Below are 22658 nucleotides of genomic sequence, written 5' to 3' on the forward strand. Positions count from 1 at the left end.
GATGTTTGAAAATGTGAGAAAAGATCAAATATCTACTAGATTGAATCAAAACATCAGTAAAATATTAGCAGAGCTTGAGTGAGCCTGACAAAAGTTCACAAAACAATTCACTTGAGATAATGAGAAGGAAGTTCATGTGTGAGGCAGGCAGAACGACATTCAGATTATTTAATATTCCTTAGTTATTGTACTTTAAAAAATACAATTTGGCCTTATCCTAAAATGTCAGTGCACATTTTTGTAAATTTCACTGCACATCTATTCATTGTGTAGCTTCTTTTAGACCTTTTAATGCTTTGTGCGTGTTCTCAGTATTGTCAAATATTTCTGAAACCATACATGTAGTAGTGTTAAAGAAGTAGGAAAAAGTAAAAGGGTAAAAGAAAAAATAAACAATGCAAAAAATTGAAACAGTTTTATTATAGGTACTTTTATAATAATCCAAATAAAAAAATCAAAATATACTTTAAAGGAAAGGATATGAAAACAAAGGAACACATTAGGTGTTTCCTATTTTTAAGTCAGTATTTCATGATTAAAAATTGACTGTGACAGTGGTATAATGAATCCTTTAGGACAAAGCTGAACATAAGCTACTTTTTTTCTAAGAACTTAGTGAAAAATCTTATATAGGATGTGCATTAATTTCTGCACCTTGTGGAGAGGCCCAACCAGTTGGGGTGACAGCAATGAGGACAGGAAGGTGATGGCCAGGATCTACCATTAATCAAGTGGCCAATGCCTATGGAGCAGAAATGGCTGACCAAATCTTGATGGTAAATGAAGTAAGTCTGTAACAAATGGAGAGTTAATTTTCAGTCAATTATACATTGGGCCATGGAGTTAATTTAATTAAAGGACATTTGCATTTTTCCTCCAGTATTATTGAAGTATAACTGACATATAACATTGTGTAAATTTAAGATAAATAATATAATGACTTGATATACATATATAGTGAAATGATTACCATAGTAAAATTAGTTACATCTATCATCACCTCACAGTTGTACTGTGTGTGTGTGTGTGTGTGTGTGTGTGTGTGTGTGTGTGTGTGTGTGTTGAGCACACTTGAGGTGTAGTCTCTTAGCGGATTTCAAGTATATTATAAAATATTGCAATTATATTCACTGTTCTGTATATTAGATCCCGAGAACTGATTTGTTGTATAATTGAGAGTTCATATCCTCTGACCCATACCTCCCCAATTACTTCACTCCCAGCCCCTGGGAACCATCAGTCTACTCTCTGTTTATATGAGTTCAGCTTCTTTAGATTCCACATTTAAGTGTGATCATATAATATTTGTCTTTCTCTTTATGACTTATTTCACTTATTAAAATGCCCTTAACGTTCATCCATACTGTCACAAATGGCAGGATTTTTTTATGGCTGAATAATATTTCATTGTATATAGCACATTGTCTTTATCTATTTATCCATTGATGGACACTCTTTCTGTGGCTATTGTGACCAGTGCTGCAATGAACTTGGAGGTGCAGATATCTCTTTGTGATGATTTTGTGTCTTTTGGGTCTATACTCAGAAGTAGGACTGCTGAATCATATGGTAGTTGTATTTTTAACTTTTTGAGGAACTGCCGTACTGTTTTCGTCAGTGGCTGTGCCAGTTTACACTCCCACCAACAGTACACAAGGATTTCCTTTTCTCTGCATCCTCACCAACCCTTATTATTTCTCGTCTTTTTTATCACAGCCATTCTAAAAGGTGTGAGGTGATATCTTGTAGGTTTGATTTGCATTTTCCTGATGATTAATGATGTTGAGCACCTCTTCCTGTACCTGTTGGCCATTTGTATATCTTCTTTGAAAAAATGTCTATTCAGATCCTTTGCCAATTTTTTAATCAGGTTATTTGTTTGTTTTTGCTCTTGCTTTGCATGACTACCTTATGTATTTTAGATATTAACTCCTTATCAATTGAACGGTTTTCTAATATTTTCTCTCATTATGTGGGTTGCCTTTTAATTTTTTTTTCTCTTTGATAAAGCTTTTCAGTTTGATATAGCCTTGTTGATTTTAGCTTTTATTGCTTGTGCTTTGGGTGTCATATACAAAGAAATCAAGACTAATGTTAAAGAGCGTTCTGCGTATGTTTTCTTCTAAGAGTTTTACAGTTTTAGGTCTTATAGCTAAGTCAAATTAATTTTGAGGTTTTTTTTTTTTGAGTAATGCAAGACAGGAGTCAGGTTTCATTCTTTTACATGAATATCAACCTGTAATTTTCATTTCTTGTAGTGATCTTATCTGATTTTGGTATCAGGATAATGATCGCCCAGAGGAATAAATTTGGAAGTGTTCCCTATTCTTATATTTTCTGAAATAACTTAGAATTGGTGTTAATTTACCTTTAAATATTTAGAATTCACCAGTGAAACTATTTGGTCCTAGGCTTTTCTTGGTAGGAGGTTTTTGATGACTGGTTTAATCTCCTTTCTCCTTAATGACATGTCCAGGTTTTCTACTTTCCAATGATGCCGCCTTGGTAGATTGTATATTTCTAGGAATTTATCCATATATCTAGGCTATCTAATTTATTGGTGTATTATTATGATCTTTTGTATATTTGCATTATTGGTTATAATGTCTCCTCTTTCTTTTATAATTTTGAGTCCTCTCATTTTCTCTTGGCTAATCTACTTAAAGATTTGTCAGTTTTGTTTATCTTTTCAAATGACCACCTCATAGTTATGTTGATCTTTTCTATTGTTTTTCTGGTCACTATTTGATTTATTTCTGCTCTAATTGTTACTACATTCTTCCTTCTGCGAACCTTCTGTTTAGTTTGTTTTTCTCTTTCTAGGTCCTTGAGGTGTAAAGTTAGACTTTTATTTGAGAATTTTTTTTTTTTTTTTGCATTATGCATTTTGTAGCTAAACTGTCTCATCAAAAATTTTAGAATGTGCACAAAGTTGCAGCGGTTAGTCCTGGGGAGTGCCTTAATAAAATTAAGAGTAGGCTCACCGTTATAGATACTGGCTCCCATGTTTAAGAATGAACAGTCATCATGGTTTTTCTTATGATAACTCTTTTTTTTTTATTTAAACCATGATTTCTAGGGAAAATTGGGGTGCAAGTTTAAATATTGCTGTCTGTTGTACTATTTCATTAATATTCATTTTAAATTGTGGAGACTTAATGCATATTATTAAGCAACTACTCAATATTTTACAAAAATTATTTCTTTTAATCCCCATAAACAGCTCTATAAAGTGAACATTAATACTCATTTTATAGATTAAAAAATATCCCAGAGAGGGAAAATAATATGTTTAGAAGAAGAGCTTGTATTCAAACTCATTCTGTTCACCCCCTAAACCTGTGTAATTTCAAGTGCACTCACTTGACCTATACGAAATGAGGGTAATTCTTAGCTCAGATATACCCTATTGCTAATGTTGCATTGCAGATGAAATCCAAACTAATACATAAATAGTATATATTCTGAGAGATTAAAAATAATGCCTATGCTCCTGATTCCATGAAATTCTTTGGGAATTCAGCTTCATCTTGATAATTTTTCTCATGTTCCTCTTACCTGGGTCACCAACTGGTTTGTCTTTATGTTAATCCTGAAGCTTTTCCTCCCTAAAATCTCATCTCTTCATATTCCCAAATGGCTGTGTGAATTTTTGTTGTTGTTCTTGGCTAATATTGTGATAAATTGTCTTTTTATCTTTATCTTTTTTTTTTTTTTTTTTTTTTTTTTTGGTTAGCCTGTTGTTGTTCTGGATGATTGAGAAGAAGACAGATCAGGTAGATTAGATGATGCTGAGCATCCATGATACTGTTGATTGCCACACCTTTAAAATCCTGCTTGTAGCCACTGGAACAAGAAAAAGAAGAGATAACCACTGAATCCTTGACTTTCAACAGCCTGGCCACCTTCAACATTTAATAACTAACTACTCAAGAGCTTCTTATTTTCAGATAGAGTATTGCTATGGTGCTAAGAAATGCTAGCTTTTAAACTTAGCTGTCACATGATTTGTGAGTGGAAGTATATAGGTCTCATCAAAAATACTGAAAATGGCCAAAAGATCACTTATGGGAATAAAAGTTATGCAACATCTGGGCCAGTGACCAGCAATATTGTTCAAGGTCCAGGAATTGGCTTACTTCAGTAAGGACTGTGTTGTTCTGGAGTTTCTTCTGTTTAATACTGTTTGGTGATCTCTTTCTTTTTGCCACTTCCAGGTTGCATTTCAGAATTATTTCATTTAGTACAGTGCATATATATAGGTATTGAGCATATGTGAAGTTAGATCACCAGGGACATGACTACCTAAGAATTAGGGCAAGTTCTCTAAGTTAGAGACTTAAGTCCTTTGGAAATAAAGGATTCCTTATTTCTTCAACCCTGAGACCACTTCTGAGTTTTAATCTACTTTAGTCTATTCACTGTACATCCCTCTCTCACCAATATCATCTTGACTATGTAGTAATCACATATCTAATTCAATTAAAACCAAGATTCTAAGGAACAATTTGAATAGAACTGATCAACATAAATAATTGCCATTTTTGTTCATTTCCTTTGTACAGCAGACTCAACACCTTGAGAAATTAGCAACATGAACTTTAGTTGTGAATTTTCTTGCCAGCAGTGTTTGTTATGTAACTACATAAAAGTACTGAACTCCTGTTTTCTTACTAAAATTCTTTTTCTTCACTGAGAAATAGATAAGCTGCAACTCCTGATTAATTGTATTATAGAACAAACAATTATGGAGAAGCAATTTGGTTTTAAAAATTAAGCTATTGGGGGGGGGGTATTTTTGATTAAACCTCATAAAGTAATAAATCAACCACGATGTCCATACAGAACAGTGCTGATTTTTGTTTTTCTTGGGCAGCCAGCCTTTGGTATTGGATATAAGATATTATACCCACAGAAGATTAGTGAATGGCAGTTTAAAAATTATAGTAGTTCTTTGCTGCATGAAAAGAGCTTTAAAAAATGTTTTTTGTTTTTTTTTTTGTTCAAATAACATTGCCTCCTGAAAATGACAAAAATGAAACAACTAGCTATCTTAATTTCAAGCAGTGTTATCTCAAGCAACAATAGCTCAAGGATTTTGTTTTTTTTAATGACCTAACCCTGGGGGTAAATGATTGATAATGTTTGCTTTACAGTCTGACCAGTAAAATCTTATTAGGAAATGATCTATTCATTTTTTTGTGATAGAGTACTTTGAATAAAATAATATTTAGGCAATATCTAATATGTACCATCCTTTCCCAGATATACCTAAAGTACAACAAACAGTGGGCTCTAAACAGTGGGCTCTTCTAACGCAAATTGCTGTTTTTCCACAACAGAAATTTTGCTTTCTCTTTCTCATAGCTTCTACTTAGATAGCCAAAGTTAAATGATTCTTGAGATCATGATGTTGTCATAAAATTGTGTGGATTATTTTGTAGGAATATCATAATTTTGTTAAGTTAGCCAAATATACATATTTAGAAGTACACATTTATTATACATACATATATAAATGAAAATAATTTTGAAACCCTATTTATTTCTATAGTTTCTATCAGTATGTAAATTTTAAATATAGTTTTCTGAATTAAAACAAAATAAAATCAAATCATTTGGAGGCATTCCATCTAAAATCCAGAATTTATTGACTCTATGGTATGATTTGGAAGATTTGAACTGTGCTATGTTAACATAAATTAATACCAACTTAATTAAAAAAATTTTTTTACATTCATTTTTGAGAGACAGAGAGACAGAGCACAAGTGGGGGAGGGGCAGAGAAAGAGGGAGACACAGAATCTGAAGCAGGCTCCAGGCTCTGAGCTATCAGCACAGAGCCCAATGCGGGGCTCAAACTCAGGAACCCCGAGGTCATGACCAGAACTGAAGTCAGACACTTAACTGACTGAGCCACCCAGGCGGCCACCCAACTTAATTTTAAATGTGTTTATTTTTACTTCTGTCCTATTAACCCTAAATCATTTTCAAAGAGAGTACATTATAAAGTAAGATTTTTGGAGTTTAAGCTTCTATGACAGTTCCTTAACAAATTGATTCTTGAGAACCTTCATTAATAAACTGCAGTTTATTTGTTATAAAATAAGAAGTGAGTTGTTTTCAAGGATTTTAGTTCTGGTAGTAATATCCTATAAATAAATTTTATGGAAACAGACCTTTGTTTTGTTTTGGAAGACATGTCACTTTGGGCACCTTACCATATCTAGCAGCATTGATTGACCTATTGAGTACTTGGTGTAATGAACTTAGCTACAGATCCTATTTATATCAGACACAAATTTACAATTACATAAAATGTCACTTTGAAATACTTTATGAGCAGAATATTTTTTAAAAATGAGAAAACTAAAAAGAGGACCATAAATAAGAACCGAGAGGACATTAAAAACAATTGGGATCATAAGGTCAAGGCCCTCAGTCAGTCTGGGTTTCAGGTCAGACTGATGTGAGACAGAAGAGCATTATCATTATCCTGTAATTACACTTTACACTCGAGAACCTTTCAATACCACAAAACTTCAAGTTGTTTTGCGTGATTTACATGCCAACCAGTGATACAAGGTGAGAAGGAAGAGGGTTCATCTACATCTAAGTATCAAAGCACACTTATTTTTGACATACATGTGTTTATTTTCCTTTTCTTTGGGCTAATTTCTTTTTAGAGAGGTGTCACTAAGCATGGAATGAAAAGAAGGAAAAAATATATAGACAGAGCAAATATGCATAAGCAAATTGAATTAATTAGGATAAAAAACAAAATTTATTCCTTGCTCTAGGATTTAATATGACTTTGAGAGTACATAATCTCTGCAAAAACAATTTGGAAAATAAAAGAATGGTATTCTACTTTGAATGTATAAAATAGATTAAGTGTTCTGAACATAATAATAATAAACTCAGAAAAATAATGAAGTTCACTCTGATGCTAATATGCAAGCACCAGGGGGGCCCTACGAAAAATATAACAATAAAATCTAGTTTCACATTAATTATGCCATTTGACAAACTGAACATTGAGTTGCTTATGTCCAATAGCCCTTATATAGGCAAGATCACAGACAGTCTGAGATGTAAAAATGCTGGAAATCCATCTTCCCAGGAGGATTTTTGCCAATTAGTTTGGGACTAAAGAATCCTGCCAGGCATGAGGCTGCCCAGCAAGGTAGAGGATCAGAAACAAGAAAAAAGAAATATTTTATGAGAGAGCTAAAAAATCAGCAACTCAGCTGGCAGCACAAAACTATGCTTGAAAGCAACTTTAGGATTTGGAGGCTTTCATAATGGATTGCATTATAATTTTAGAGGTCTGTTTGGGGGAGATTTGCTATATTTCTGGCATTAGAAAATTGTGTGAAGATTATATGTTGTATTTATTTACTATGATAGGCTGCACCTAATGAAGAATCTTGTCAAGTGCTGTGCATATATTACAGTGCAGTTGATCGGAACATTATGGGCCGATTTTGTCACTTTAAAATCAGGAAAATATTCCTGGATATTTAGACATTTGTAACAATTGATGAGATGAATCCTTATTTTCTAAGTCTTTATTTGGAGATGAAACATCATGATACATGGGGACAACTCTCTACTCAGTAAAAACAGAACCCGAAATATGAATATAACTTTTTTTTTATTTTTTTTATTTTTTTAATATACAAAATTTATTGTTAAATTGGTTTCCATACAACACCCAGTGCTCATCCCAAAAAGTGCCCTCCTCAATACCCATCACCCACCCTCCCCTCCCTCCCACCCCCCATGAACCCTCAGTTTGTTCTCAGTTTTTAACAGTCTCTTATGCTTTGGCTCTCTCCCACTCTAACTGAATATAACTTTCAAATAAATGAGCAGCTCTGTCACACAGAAAGAATTAGGGTATGAACTTTATACATATGAGTTAGCTACACGACTTCTAAAGAAAAATGGGAAATACATTTTATTTTCAGTATTTTTTCATTCCTTATTTCTAAATCTTTAGCCTTGGTTTTATTCTGAGATATCAGAAGTCCATGCTTTTTGGGTGGAGGATGGCATTCTAGCTACTCTTTGAAAAACTACAACTGTGCTTGCCTTCATTGGGCATTTGTCAATTTCTGATTTGTGTGTCATGATACAATTAAGGATAATTAAATGGAAGGATTAGTAATTGAATGACAAAGCCAGGAGAATTTAGGAATCATGAATTCACTCTGTGATCATAAATGAGCTGAATACCCTGACTGTATTTGATACTTTTTACTATTTTCTTTCTGAAATTCTTGACTTCCTTGGCCTGGGTGATACCACACTCTTCTACTTTTCCTATTTCTTTTTGGGGGTAAGAAGCAGAGAAAATCCTTAATATATTCCCAAACATTCAGGAGACCACTAAACATCCTGTAAATATGCAATATTTATATTTATTGGATGATTAGCAAACTGTAGAGGTGACCAGTTACTGGGGAATAGATGAACACTCATCTGACAAGAAATAAGTTCTAGAAAGAAAATTGTCCTAGTACATAAATTAACTTTATGAATTTAAGGTCCAGAAAATTTAAGTTTTTGAATACTTATCAGTCAGAGTCCAAGCAGAGAAACAGAATCAGCAGGAGATGTACACTAACATATTTATGGCAAAGAATTTCCTTAACATTTGAATGTTGGCTAGACAAGTCCAAAATCCACAGGACTGGCTGTCAGAAGGGCAGACTAGAACATTCAGGCACAGGCTAACACTGTTCTCAATGCACAGAATTCCTACTTCTTCAGGAAAGCCTCAGTTCTGCTCTTAGTGCATATCAACTTAGTGAATCAGGCTCACACAAATTATCAGGGATAATCTCCCTTACTTCAAGTAGACTAATTATAGACTTTAATCACATCTGTAAAATACCTTCTGAACAACACCTAGATTAGTATTTGGTTGAATAACTGATGACTGGAACCTAACCAAGTTGACACCTAAAACTGACACACAAGTAATTCTCATAGGACTTTCTGGCATAGAAAAAGAGAACTTCAGATATAGTAAGCGTTGAGCATTAACTCAAACTTTGTCTGCTATTACCTATGGGATTCTGAGTAAATTACAAAACCTTTCTGTGCTGCTTTATTCTAAAATTTGACATGTTCTTGTTAATGAACTTTATTATTACCAAAATGGAGACAGTATTAACCCATTTCTTGGCACATAGTCACCATGAGTACTCTACCCTTAGCAGTCAGATCTTACGGTTAGTACAGTGATGTTTCTAAATAACAGTGCTTTGTACAATTTTATACAAGGGAAAAAAAGAGTAGCAAAGGCAATGATGCAGAGGTGACAAAATACATTGAAGCTTCTATAAGGTATATTCTCAAGGTTGTTGGAATGAGGCCTAACATTGAGTGTTGTCTGAATTAGCGAGCTATTGTGACAACTTGTCACATCACTTGATCATTTTGAATCTCAGCTTACTCCCCTGTAAAATGGGCAAATAACTACTTGCTTTATTTATTTTATAGGTTACAGAACAAATAAAAAATGTATATGAATGAACTCTGTAAACAGCTGTCATATTTATAAGTTTTTAGTCTTGGGAATTTGAGAATTATTATAAAGTAAATTTTATTTACTGTTTCTTTTTTTAAAAAGTTTATTTAGTTTTGAGAGAGAGGGAGCATGCATGTGAGTGAGGAAGGGGAAGGGACACAGAAATAGGGAGACAGAGAATCCCAAGCAGGCTCTGTACTCTCAGTGCAGAGCCCCATGTGAGGCTTGATTTCATGGACCATGAGATCATGACCTGAGCCAAAATGAAGAGTCAGATACTCAACTGACTGAGCCATCCACGCACCACTATTTACTGTTGATTTCCTATAATCTTGATAAACTAAGACTCTTCCAAGTATCTATTTTTAAAATCATATGTCTAAATTTATTACATATATAAATATAAAGAGTGCTATGATTTCTGATTTATTAGTCTCATTTCATTTGTCATTAATTTTCTTACTATGAAAGGCATATACAACTCTTTGTTAATAAAAATAGTTGGGGGAAGTAATAGAAGAGGCATGTCTTAAAGATCGTTCTAATCAAAATTAAGTAAATTTAAAGTAACATAAAAACTCTTGTTCATTTGACCAAATTTAATATTAAATAAATTAAATGAAAAGTTTTAGTTCCTTTATGGATGGAATTTTTTTTTAATTTTTTAAATTTATTTTTGAGCAAGAGAGAGCACACGTGTACGTGAGTAACTGGGGGAAGAGCAGAGAGCAAAACACAGAATCCGAAGCAGGCTCCAGGCTCTGAGCTGTCAGCACAGAGGCCCATGCGGGGCTCAAACTCACAAACTATGAGATCATGACCTGAGCCGAAGTCGGATGCTTAACTGACTGAGCCACCTAGACACCCCCTTGAATTTTTAACTGTAAACATCATTTGTGCTTTCTATAATCATAATATTTCAGGTCTAAAACATTACTTTTTACATACTAATTTGTCATTTATTTGTAATTGGGGTCACTTATATCCAGCTGCACCTGTAAGTCTGTCTAGCACAGAATGGATATGTGGGTTTTCATGGATCAATGTACACAAACAAACGCACATGTTCTATTTATAACTAGTTCCCCTTGTTGCCAGTAGTTGGTAGGGGGATAATACCCCAGAGCAAAATAATTGTTGCAGTTGATATGACAGAAAGCACTTTGGATGGCAGGACAAATTTTGTAGATTCTTAACTTTGTTGGATTGAAGATCAGTAAATTGGATTAAGTAGTTTCTCAATTAAACATTGTTTAATTGTTTAAACATTAAACAACTAAACAAAGAAAATTCTTGATCTAGTCTAGAGTAGGAGAAATTCAAAGATGTTTTAAAGTATGTGATTCATTTATTTGCATTATTTGGGTGACTATTTTAAGTAGACTCAAAGACACATTTAAATCTTAGATTTGACTGAATGACCTTAGCCTTATGTAAACATTGTCCTAATATAAATACTTAAAATGTAAATTTTAGGAAATTGTATATCGAGGAGAGTCTTTCCATTTGTAACCACCCAGTTAATTACCTAGTGAATTAGCTCGACCCTTTCCAATTCAGAACCAGTTTGGAATAAGAAACTCTCATTATAATTTACCAATGCCTAGATATGTAACAAAGCAAGTATAAAAATATTATTTATAGAATCTAGGTGGGAGATATATAGAAGTGCAATGCACAGTTTTTTTCAACTCTGAACTCTCAAATATTTTAAATTGGGTATTATTTCTTGCAAATACCATATAGTTTTACAGCAGTAGATAAACTATTCATGAACTCTGTATTTTTGTATTCTAATACCTGTAGAAATCTTAACTAAAAAATACATATAGTCATTTAATTCTTATGTCTAGTTTTTGTCATTTTGTCCAAAGGGTTTATGTTGCCAAAAATAATTCTTGCCAGTTCCAAAATGGAACATCCTTGTGTATACATAAACCCACATGAAGAAATCATTATTGGCCAGTTTGGAAGGAGGTATATACGTTATGTTAACAATTATGGGTTGGTTACTCTTCAAGCAGAGTGTCTTACTCACAAATTAATGACACAAGATGGGTCTCCCCCTCCCTTCGATTTATACTGTATGACATTTCAGTTGAGTTCTATATTTATGTTCCTTTTTTATTTTAATTTTTTTGCCATATAATATTTTAAGTTTAATCAAAAGTCAACTTAGAAAGGCCATTCTGCCTAAGGGATATTTTTCCATTAAGTATTATGACATATTGGTAGCCTTGAGGGATTATTGGTTTTTGAAGAAATATTAACAGCTGGAAATTTGCATTTTAATACAGTTCTCCTCAGCTACTCAAGCAATTTTATTTTTAAGACCTGTGACAGGTTTCAAAGCTTTAGTTCTAAAGCAATCTAGCCAAGTAGAGCTAATTTTTGTAATAATTTTATTACAAATAACTAAGTTTCTAATAGTTTTTTTTTTACCTGAAAATTTTAGTTTGTGATGTCAGGGAAATCAACACCCAAATTTTATATATGTACTAAAACCAGACTCGATAATTGGAACAAGTGAGGAAGAATTCTTTTTAAGTCTCTACTTTGAAAAATTGAGGAATAAGAAAATAGCACGTCTAATTAGCTTTCTCTGATTAGTAGTTAAAAATGAAGTTGATGCAAAGCAACCCTTCACAACAATTGTTTCAGTCTATCTAGGTAGTTGTCTCTTAGGGAAATGATTCCTGAGAAAGAAGAAGATGCTGTGAAATGAGAATGGAATCCTTCCCCCTTGATCCTTGTATTAAATACATACTCAGAATTGCTATTGAAATTAATTGAGGATTTTGGGTTAGGATCAAGCAACTTACCACTTAGAATGACAGCAGTGAATAGTACTGAAGGGTAGCCTTTAAAATTACAAATGGATTTTTCCTCTAAAATTGACTAAGTGGCTAAATACCTTAAGATGGTGTAATAGGGAACACCAACTTCCCCTTTTCATTTTCAGTCTGAAATGAAAATTTAATTTGTTAGTCAAATCTGAAATGACAGGGCGACAGCATGGACAATTGCTCATTTGTTAATGACCAAATCAAATAACCATGGTTTCGATACAATACATTCTGAAAGAATGGAAGACTGGAGAAGAAAAAGTAAGAAAAAGGTGCCTGAACTTTGAGCAAATGGATATGTGCAGTTCTTATAATATTAAATCAGCATTATCACTAATATAAAAGTTTTCCAAAAATTCCAAGTTTGCAAATGTTGTTACTTAATAGATCACTAAGTACTAACCCTACAACTTTTTTTTAAGTTCACCCATATTTGATCATTTTCTTTAATATTTAATTCTATTCAATAGAGTAAAAATATATAAACATAAATTAGCCATGGTAAACTAAGAGTTTTTCTTCTTTGGGTAACACTATTTTGTTGTTTAGAAACATAAGGCAAATGGTAGGAATAGTTTCTGGCAATGTCTTAAGTGGTGCCTATGGCATGCTTTTGCTAGGTGATATTAAATTAAAAAAAAAAACAAAACAGCAAAGAGCTAGAATCCTATTCAAAAACACAATGTGACCAAAAGAGATCACTGTTTTCTGGATATAGGTTAATAATTACTTTACCAATGTAATTCAAGCCAGAGTGGGTTTTTTGGTCTAAATTATATGACTATCTGAGTGTGTCACCTGCACTCTATTGCTTAGAAAATATGGCCAGTAATGTCTATTGATGATAGAATTTTTATGGGCAGTGTCAGATATAAAAACAGAAATCAATCTATGACAAAAATTTTATTGGCTTATGGGATATTTGCTTATAATACTTGACTTTTAGAACACTACATAATCTGTGGTGTTTGTACTATATTATGACTGTGAGTACCTTTTTTTTTTAAGTTTATTCATTTATTTTGAGAGAGAGAGGCAGAGCAAGAGCAGGAGAGGGGCAGATAGAGAGGGAGAGAGAGAATCCCAAGCAGGCTCTGCACTGTCAGCACAGAGCCCAATGTGGGGCTCAAACCCACGAACTGTGAAATCATGACCTGAGCCAAAACCAATAGTTGGACTCTTAACCAACTGAGCCACCCAGGTGCCTCTGACTTTGAGTACCTTATCAAAATTTTGGTATATTAGAAAAGGCATGTGCCTTGGAATTATATATAAATAGGATTATATTCTGTTTATATCATTGTAACAATGTGATATAGATAAGTATTTATAAACTTCAGTTTCCTCTTCTCTAAAATGGTGATTATTCTTGCTCTTCTCTTAAGGGGTAAATTGAGACAGAGGATTGAATTAGATAAAGATGATGTAACACTTTGTACAGAAAGTATGCTCCAGTATATATTGGTAAATACCGATTGTCTATTTTCCTTTGCTTCTGAGAAATATATCTTTATATATCAAAGGCAAAAGACGTTTGTATAGTTCTGATTTAGCTGTGAAAATGCTTGCGCAAAAGGATCTGAGTCTCTGAATATTAGGAAACAAGTACTGTTGGTTGAAAGGAAATTGCAGGAATAAGAAAAAACAGACCTCTAACAGTGCCTTTTGATTTAAACTCCTACAATTTTCCTGGCTTTCCTCCTGCCCTGAGTCCAAATCATACCAGTACAAAACTGTCCCATCAACCCATGAGTTTCTCACAAGTTGGTTTATTTGGTGTTTCATCTCTTTTGTTCCTCTGTGGTTGCTCTTGGGTGTAAAGGGAACCAGAAATCTTGAGAGTGCTGGTCCAGCATTTAATAAGAAAAGAAACAACAAAACCATGTGGGCATTTGTGTCAGGCACTGTGCTAGGTGCTGTGTGCCAGCTGGTGAACAAAACAGGTTAAGACTCTTACATTTTAGGATTTGCATCTCATTGGAGAGACAGGTTTTAAATAAACATGCAAACCTTATGTACATTATTACGTCATGTAATTTTGATGAGAAGAAAAATATATTCTTTGAGAGAAAAAGTGATATTTAAGTTTAGAATTGAGAAATAAATAAGAGCTAGCCAGGTAAAATGGGTTTTGTGGTTGTGACTTGAGCTGATGATGGTATGGCAGAATATTCCAAGTGAAGGGCAAAAGGATGCATGAGGATTTAATGGTGGGAAAAGCCTTGGTTTATTCAAAGACCAGAATGAGACCCATTGCAGCTAAAACATAAAACACATATGTAGCTTGTGAGTACACGGACTCAGCTCTGGTTTTCACTGTTATACCCTGTTATTTGTGGAATAAATACATTCATAGTTAGTGACATCTAATAGATGATGGTCTTTGGTAGGCTCTTATTTCAAGTTTTAGTATTTGGTTTCAAGTCCTAAATTCTTGAAGTATTTAAAGTGATCTTTAAGGTACTTTAACAGTTGCCTTGCTTGGTATTCACTATTCTTTGGATGTATGAGTGTGGGTGTATGTACTTCTTTTCACAGCTTGGGGAATTATATCTTCTAGTTTTATGTCAGGACAAGCATATTATCCATATGCATGTGTCCAGAAGTTCCAATATAAAGAATTTAAAAAAACCACAAACAGCTTTTTAAAAAAATATGTTCAGGTCAAATGTCTGATAAATAGTAAGGCAGAGCAATGGCATTCATTAAGCAGCAATGAAGGGGATACTATGTTGGGCATCAGGCAGAACTGAGGCTCGTCTCTGCTTTGTCTTAGTAGCTGTGTGTGCCTAAGCAAATTGCTTAACCTTTTCTGTGACTCAGCTATCTCACATATGAAATAAATCTAAACATAATATAAGTAGCCAGTGAAATGTTGAATGAGTTCAATCTGAGACATGTGAAAAATGACAAGTAAAAAAGGCCACAGAGGAACCCAGATAGATGTGACACAGTCCTTCCCCGAGTCATAGGTAGGCAGATGCTTCGGAAGTGACTACACAGACTTATTTTAATCCATGGTGTACACATGCAGGTTTGATGTGTATATTAAAGTAGACGTAAAAGTAATAAGTGTTATGACAGGTATGTATAAATTGACAACAGAGGATAGAAGAGGAAAAATGTCAACAAACAAATATACATCCCCAGAAAATAAAATAGTCTGGGGGTACATGAAGTGGTGAGGGAAAATGACCCCTATATCTGCATAGGTTCCCAGGAAAGTTCTATATAACAGCATAATGCAATGGTTATAAATTATGAAGACTTGGGTCGCTGAATAATTATTCAACTTAAAAATCTAAAGGCTTTCTGCCTTTCAGGAGTTCTCAGTTTAGTAGGGGTAGGAAATATTTAAGAAATGTTCTTAGGAAGGTGAAAGATGTGTGTGCTCATAGGAACCAAGGAAAAGAGGGAAAAATGTCTCCTCTTGCTTAGGTCGTGCAAGCCTTTCAAGGAAGGTGACATCCGTGGATGTGTTCTGATCTGAGAGACTGCTGAGAGATCATCCTTGGTATACCTGACAAACTCCCTCAACTGTGAATTGTTTATCCAGCTAAGCCATTTAAGTATGACCTAACATTTTCTTAGTCTTTATATATCCCATTGAATCCTTTCAATCTCTAAAATCCAATGGAATAGTAAAACATTTGCAAAACATGGTTGGGATCTTTGCACTAAAACTCATTTATGAAAGCAAATGATGTCATTATAAACTTATTCCTCTATGTTTCTTATATACTTCTTTCTTGCTTTTCAGTGACCTCAACTAATTTATTTTATTATTGGGTAAAAAAAATAGTTGCTGTGGATGTGAAGATCAAAGGGAAACTGTGATTTGCATTCTTGTTTTCTCTCTGGTTAAAAATAAAATGAGATAGAGTTGGTATCAGTGTACTAGCCCTTTTGGAAATTAATGTAAAAGTATTAGACCCTATTGCAGAAAGAGTGATATTTTAAGTGTCAAAACCCTTTCTAGAAATGAGCCAGTAGGATTTGCCATAGCCAGAAACAGCCTTAGTTCAGTATTTATTAAACAGCAGTATCTAAGTGAGCAGATTAGTAGAAAGGAGTGGAGGAGGAGAATTTGGAACATGAGACAAGGCTTATGGGAGAAGTAAAAGGGGGGAAAAAAAACACTTGAAATTTATAGGTGGTAAGGGAAAATAAGCCATATATATGACTTATATAACCCAGCCTTTTTAATAATGGCCCACATAATATAGCACTTATATTGTTTCTTGTGAGCCAAGAACTCATATATATTAATAAGACCGTTTCATACTGGTTCTAGGAAATACTTAGTAAAAGTATAAACTGTTAAAGTTTTATTTTTTATATATAACTATAGGATCATATGTATTTCCAGTTTGAATTTACATGTTAAGATTTTTTCTATGTATAAAATACTTACACACATTTTATTTCCATTTCAACTCCCAATAATCTTGTAGAGTATAATTTAGACTCCCTCTCTAGATGAGGTCACTGACTTTTAGAAAAAGTTAAATAGTTCAGTGTTAGATAGGTATGTATTATACGTATATTTAGGGAATGGCTGTCATGCTCTAGTGATCAAAGTAGACAATGTCCATATTTTTGCATAGTTTATATTTGAATGTGTTCCTATGGTGGAGGAAGAAAAAAACTCCACACGAATAAACAGGGTAGTTGCATATAGTGATGTGGGAGGAAGGGGATATATGCCTAATTATAAATGGTCAGGGAAGTCATCTCTGAGGAAGTGACATTTGAACTGGGAACTGTATAATAAGAGTCAGGCCAGGTCTGCATGAAAATGTTTCAGGTGGTAATTTGTATCAGGAGACACTGCAGTATTATTTTTATACCAAGTGATCATGACATGGAGAAAAGCCTCTTTGAGTTCTCTATAGCACATAGCTACTTTGAATGTTTGGTGTAGGCACTGCCTTTTAAAAATGTGTTTATGCAGTTATTTCCTATATACATGCTCTTTAGTATTCAAGAGTGTTCTTGCAACTCTGGCAATAATTCTAAGAGTAAGTTTAGGTTCAGATTGTGCTTTCTTTTAAAAAATTCTTACATTCTCTGGCAGCTGTAATACACCATGAATATTAAATTAAAATCAATTGCACACTTACTTATCCTACTCTAGGGATAAAAAGCATAAGCTAACTTGGAATTAACTTCCACTTTAAAAACATGACTTCATTTCAAAAGCTTAGGGTACTATCTCAGAAAGTTTGATATCCTCATGTCTCTTTATTAGAAGTCCTATGCAGCTAGTTTGGGTAGAAATAGGAAAAAAGGAACAGTATTAAAATGTACATCAAGCAGACATGAGATTAACTCAGTTTTTTTTTTTTTTTTCTGGATATTTTAGTACCTTTAGAGTGTGTAGTAGATCTTGGGATCTTCTCCAAGTGTGTGTGTTTTCTTATTCCCACTCATTAAGCAACCATGTTTTTAACTAGGTACAATCTTAATACTCACCTATTTAGTGTTCACCTCAAGGGTTGCCTGCTATATATAAGAGGCTGCACTTAGGAAGTTCCAGAAAAGCCAATTGTTGGAACAAGTAAGATCATAGGGCTCTGGCTAAGGCTGAGCCACAGGAGCTCAGGCTGACCATGGAGTGGTCAGATATACCCTCAGATTTGAACATAGAGAAATGCATCCTAGTTTATTTATGATCATGATAAAATGTTACTTATAATGATAAAGATATGATTGTATGAAACATTAGAGGGGAAAGGGAACTATAATCCATGCCTTAGGGAAAGGGCCAACTGAAAAGCAAGGACATTCTATCAAGACCAAGGAAGATGAAGCAGAGATAGTGCACAAAAAAGTGGTTGGCTATATGATTTTGTAGGTCAGAATGGATATTTGAGGTGAAGTTAAGAGGTCATTAGCAAAGTTGTGGTATTGAAAGCTATGGGATGATTGGTATTATTTAGGGAGAAGGTATGAAGGTGGGAAGGAGTTGCAGAGTTGCGTACTAATTCCAACATTTAAAGATAAGGTTGAGGAGATGTAAATCAGAGATGAAAAAACCCTAAGGCATTTTGGTGTTACAGATGCCAAAGAAGAAGACTATTTAAAAAAGTGAGAGCTCAGTTATGTTTTATCAGTGCTGATAGAAAGGATGAGGACAGAGAAACCTTTATTAAGTTTAGCAGAAAAAAAAAAGTTATTGGTGATCTTCCCTAACACAATTCTGGTACACTGGTGGGGAGAAAGAAGCCTTAGTGAGTGAGGTAGGTTTAGGAGTGATTGGGAAGTGAAGAAATGGTGACTGGCTGTGTATTCAAGGAGCTTTTTCAGGAAGTTGGAATATGAATCTGAAATGAAAATATTGTACAGTAGTAGGAATGGAAAACAGAGGAGTCAATGAATGTTTTACTTGGGAGATGGGAGATGGTATAGAATTCAGAATGTTTTAACAGTGTTGAGTCAAATCTAGTAAAGGAAGAAAAACATAGAAGGAAACAGCAGTAGGAGCCTAAGTGGAAGGACTGTCCTTTAATTTGAGAAGAACCACTTATTTCTGTTTCTAGTTGGGTTGAAGGAAAATGTAGACAGACTTGCAAGAAGGCAAATGTCAGGAAGTTAATAAGTTTCCATTCTCTGAAATATAGCTGGTAGGAAAGGGGTAGAAACCCACTAAGCACTTGAAGCTATTTCAGTGCAGCATTTAAAGCCATCAGATTTCTACTCCAGTGGCTTGTCCCTACAGCTTCTGTTTGAGCCTTACATTGTCCTCCATTTACTATCAGTAGAGAATGTAGTGATTCCAAGACGGCCACATCTAGACTACAGAAGACATTTTTTCCCCTTTGTTACCCATCTCTAGGGGATGAGTAAGTGTTTTCAAGGCATTACAAATTGGGCCAGTTGTAAAAATGTGAAGGAAAAAAGACGACCCTATATAGAATACCATCTATGGATCAGCCATTTTCACTGTAGTCCTACAATTTTCTGTGAAGGAAGGATCTTACTTTAATTTAGGAAACTGAGACATTAAGAAACTAAAAGTCATACAGATAGTAGACAGCAGGGTAGGATTACCCCCTTTTCCTTCAGGAGAAGTATGGTGATATAAATCAACCCAAAAGGTTTCTTCTCCCAAGTTATAGCAACTTGTATAAAACTTCGTAGCTCTGGAAACAGAAACTATAAAGTTTCTCTTTTAGATTTATTTAAAACATTATTTTTGTTTTGATTTAAAAGCAACTCCATGAAGCAACTCCATTATTTTGTTTGATTTAAAAGCAACTCCATGAAGAGGATTGTGTTCATATTTAGAACTTCTCTATTGTAATACATGTCCTTTCTTTACAAAATAAATTGTTAAGAAATGTTAAGCACTATCAAGCATAAATGAATAATAAATGACATGAATCATGTTGCTATGTCAGTATTCAGACAATTATATTTTTAAAACAATCTTTTCCAAAATTATTAAGAATAACGACCAGATACCTATTCTTCCCCCAAATACTCATAATTACAATTCAATACCCACTTTAAATGACTGAACTATCTAAAGAAATAATTATCACATGGTTTTTTTTCATACATGAAATCTAACTGTGTTGCCTGACATTTAGTAAACAAGTAGTTAATATTGGTTGGTTGAATGAATTAACAAATGGATATAAAATACAGTCTTTCAATGAACTCTTACTAAATAATACCCATGGCATCTCTGGAAAGGATACTCAGTTAATAAAAAGTGTACTCTTAAAGATTAGTTCCATACATGTTAGCTCATCATGTGCTCATACCTCTATCATTTATTCAATTTATGTAGCATTAAATGACAGAATGAAATTACTGTGGTTACAACTCACATCAAATTGATAAAAGGCTTCCAAAACTGGCAAAGGGAAGTCTATAAATGAGTCTACCACTTCTCACTTTTTATTTCAAGTCAAGTATGAATGATTCGTAGCACTTCCATATCTATGACATTTTCATTATTAAAAGTTTATTTAATTATCAGTATTATGCCCTTTTCTATTAAGAACATCATATTTTATATTGACCATTCTTTGTGAATGGAGTTATCAAAGTCATTCAACCCACTTGGAAACCTGAATATTGGTTATATTATGCTGATGGGGTTTGCTATTGACAGGTTAAATAGAATACATTTTCCCAGGGCTCTGGCAACTTGTCCATATATTCAGTTGAACTCTTTTGTGCTAGTAATAGAATAAATATGTACAATGGATTTCTTGTTGTTTCCCATTTATTTCTTTTAGGTTTTGTAGTGGTGATAAATTCAATGACAGTAACCTCTCCTTACTGTTTTTTAGATTAATTTATTTTGCTGCTATTTCATTATAAATGCATGACAAGAAGTATAATAATTGGTGCTCGCTTCGGCAGCACATGTACTAGAATTGGAACGATACAGAGAAGATTAGCATGGCCCCTGCGCAAGGATGACATGCAAATTCGTGAAGCGTCCCATATTTAAAAAAAAAAGAAGTATAATAATTGTTGCTTGTAAATTAAGAACTGGACACATAGACTAACCATATTTGTTATTTTCTGTTAATATTGGTTGCTTCCAGTTTGTCCAAGTACACTAAAAATATGCTATTATGTGAGCACTAAAATTAACATATTTTAATATATGCACCCATTTTTGTCTTCCATTCCAGATTGAAATGCATTACAAAGACTGATGTTTTATTCCTCTTGTGCTTGAAATTGAATTCTTCATCAGAATAGATAGTAACTATTTATATGAGAAAATTACAATTCCTCCAAATAGAAGAGGACTTTCCCTCCTAGTTAAGTTGGTTGTCACGCTCAGATGGTATATTTTGCTTTGTCATTAGCTTCAATTGTTTTTGAATTGGAAAACACTTACCATGTCATTGAATTATTATAAGTAGCATAATAAGGTGAAATCCTAAGATTTCTTTGCTTAGTAACTGCTTGGCAGGAACTATTATTTCTTTGCCACATCTTCATCCTTGCTACTTTCTCTGTCAACTGGTAACTTGGCACAGGATTCTCTTACCAGGGTGTGGTTTTCTTCATATCCCTTAGAGCTCATATCAGATTTTTATTAAGGGATTACCAGGACAATATGTATTCTTTTTTTTTTTTTTTTCTGGACAACATGTATTCTAATTATAGTCTATCAGCTGTAGTAAAACTTCCTGTATTTCTACATATTTTCAAAGGAGAGGCTGATATATCCTTCTCTTGAGTGGAAAAAAATTGACAGAATGAAAATCTGATTAGCAACCTTAGACTATAAATATTAACTTCTTTTGTAAGACACTTAAAGAAAATCTAAATTGTGCAAAGAGATTTTTCAAAAAGCATATCTATTTCTTTATAACAGAAGAATGGCATTTCTTTTTCATTTTAAAATTTTATTATGGATAATTTCAGGCACACATGTACAAATACACAGAGATTAGGACAATGAAGCTCTGTGTACACCATCTTCAAAAACTCAAATTTCTGGCATTATATAAGGGCCTAATGTAAGTGAATTAATGACTATGGATTCATAAGAAAAGTTTCCCGATAGCCTTTATGCATAAAAAAAATCAAGCGTGTTCCAGCCTTTTTCTCCTCAACTAAGATTGCACCTGATAGGAAAATCTGAAATTTTATCAGATTAGGGCAATTTTGATAACAATTACACTAATACAATCGCATCTTTATTGAACAGTGCGATTTCTTTCTATGAAAAAGTTATAGAAAACAGATTAGACTTTGTTCTTACCCTCAGGAATCTTACCTAAGTTTGGAGAAGAGAATTGAAAGAATTGTATATGTATTAGTGCAAGCTAGACTTGAGTTACTGTCTATAAATAGAGAAGAGCTATTAGCATATTAATTAATTAGGATTACATTTGCATTTTTATTGTCATGAAAAAAATATCTGTGTTCTAATTTAGATCTCCCTGTTATATTACTCTCATTACTGCCTCTCAGTAAGAGATAATCAGCTTGAAATTTATATGACTATGTGAACAATACTGGTTTACATTTGGCAGAAGAGACCCATTCTGGTTAATATTTCAAAGCATGACACTTCTTCAACACAATAGGGTTGTATTTAGATTATTAGAGAATTATGCCTTACAATATAGCTGTTAAAAGAAACAACAATAGTGAGCTTTGCTTATAGCTTGTTCATGTATTTGGACGTTATTAACCTGTGTTTGCTCTTTACCCAAGAAAATGATATGCAGATACACTCATATATATAATATATGTGTGTACTTACACTGAGAAAACAAAGGTAGTCT

The 22658-nt window shown here is 33.6% G+C and overlaps 1 protein-coding gene and 1 non-coding gene across 3 annotated transcripts in view; both read left to right on the top strand.

Annotated features, from left to right (window-relative positions):
- NXPH1 (neurexophilin 1) overlaps positions 1-22658 on the top strand; it is a 633630-nt gene that overhangs the window by 489681 nt on the left and 121291 nt on the right. The window lies entirely within an intron of this gene.
- LOC122214616 lies at positions 20751-20857 on the top strand. Its single transcript, XR_006199997.1, has one exon. It is a non-coding gene; the product is annotated as a U6 spliceosomal RNA (small nuclear RNA).

The sequence above is a fragment of the Panthera leo genome, chromosome A2 (assembly GCF_018350215.1).
Source record: "Panthera leo isolate Ple1 chromosome A2, P.leo_Ple1_pat1.1, whole genome shotgun sequence".
NCBI lineage: Eukaryota > Metazoa > Chordata > Mammalia > Carnivora > Felidae > Panthera > Panthera leo.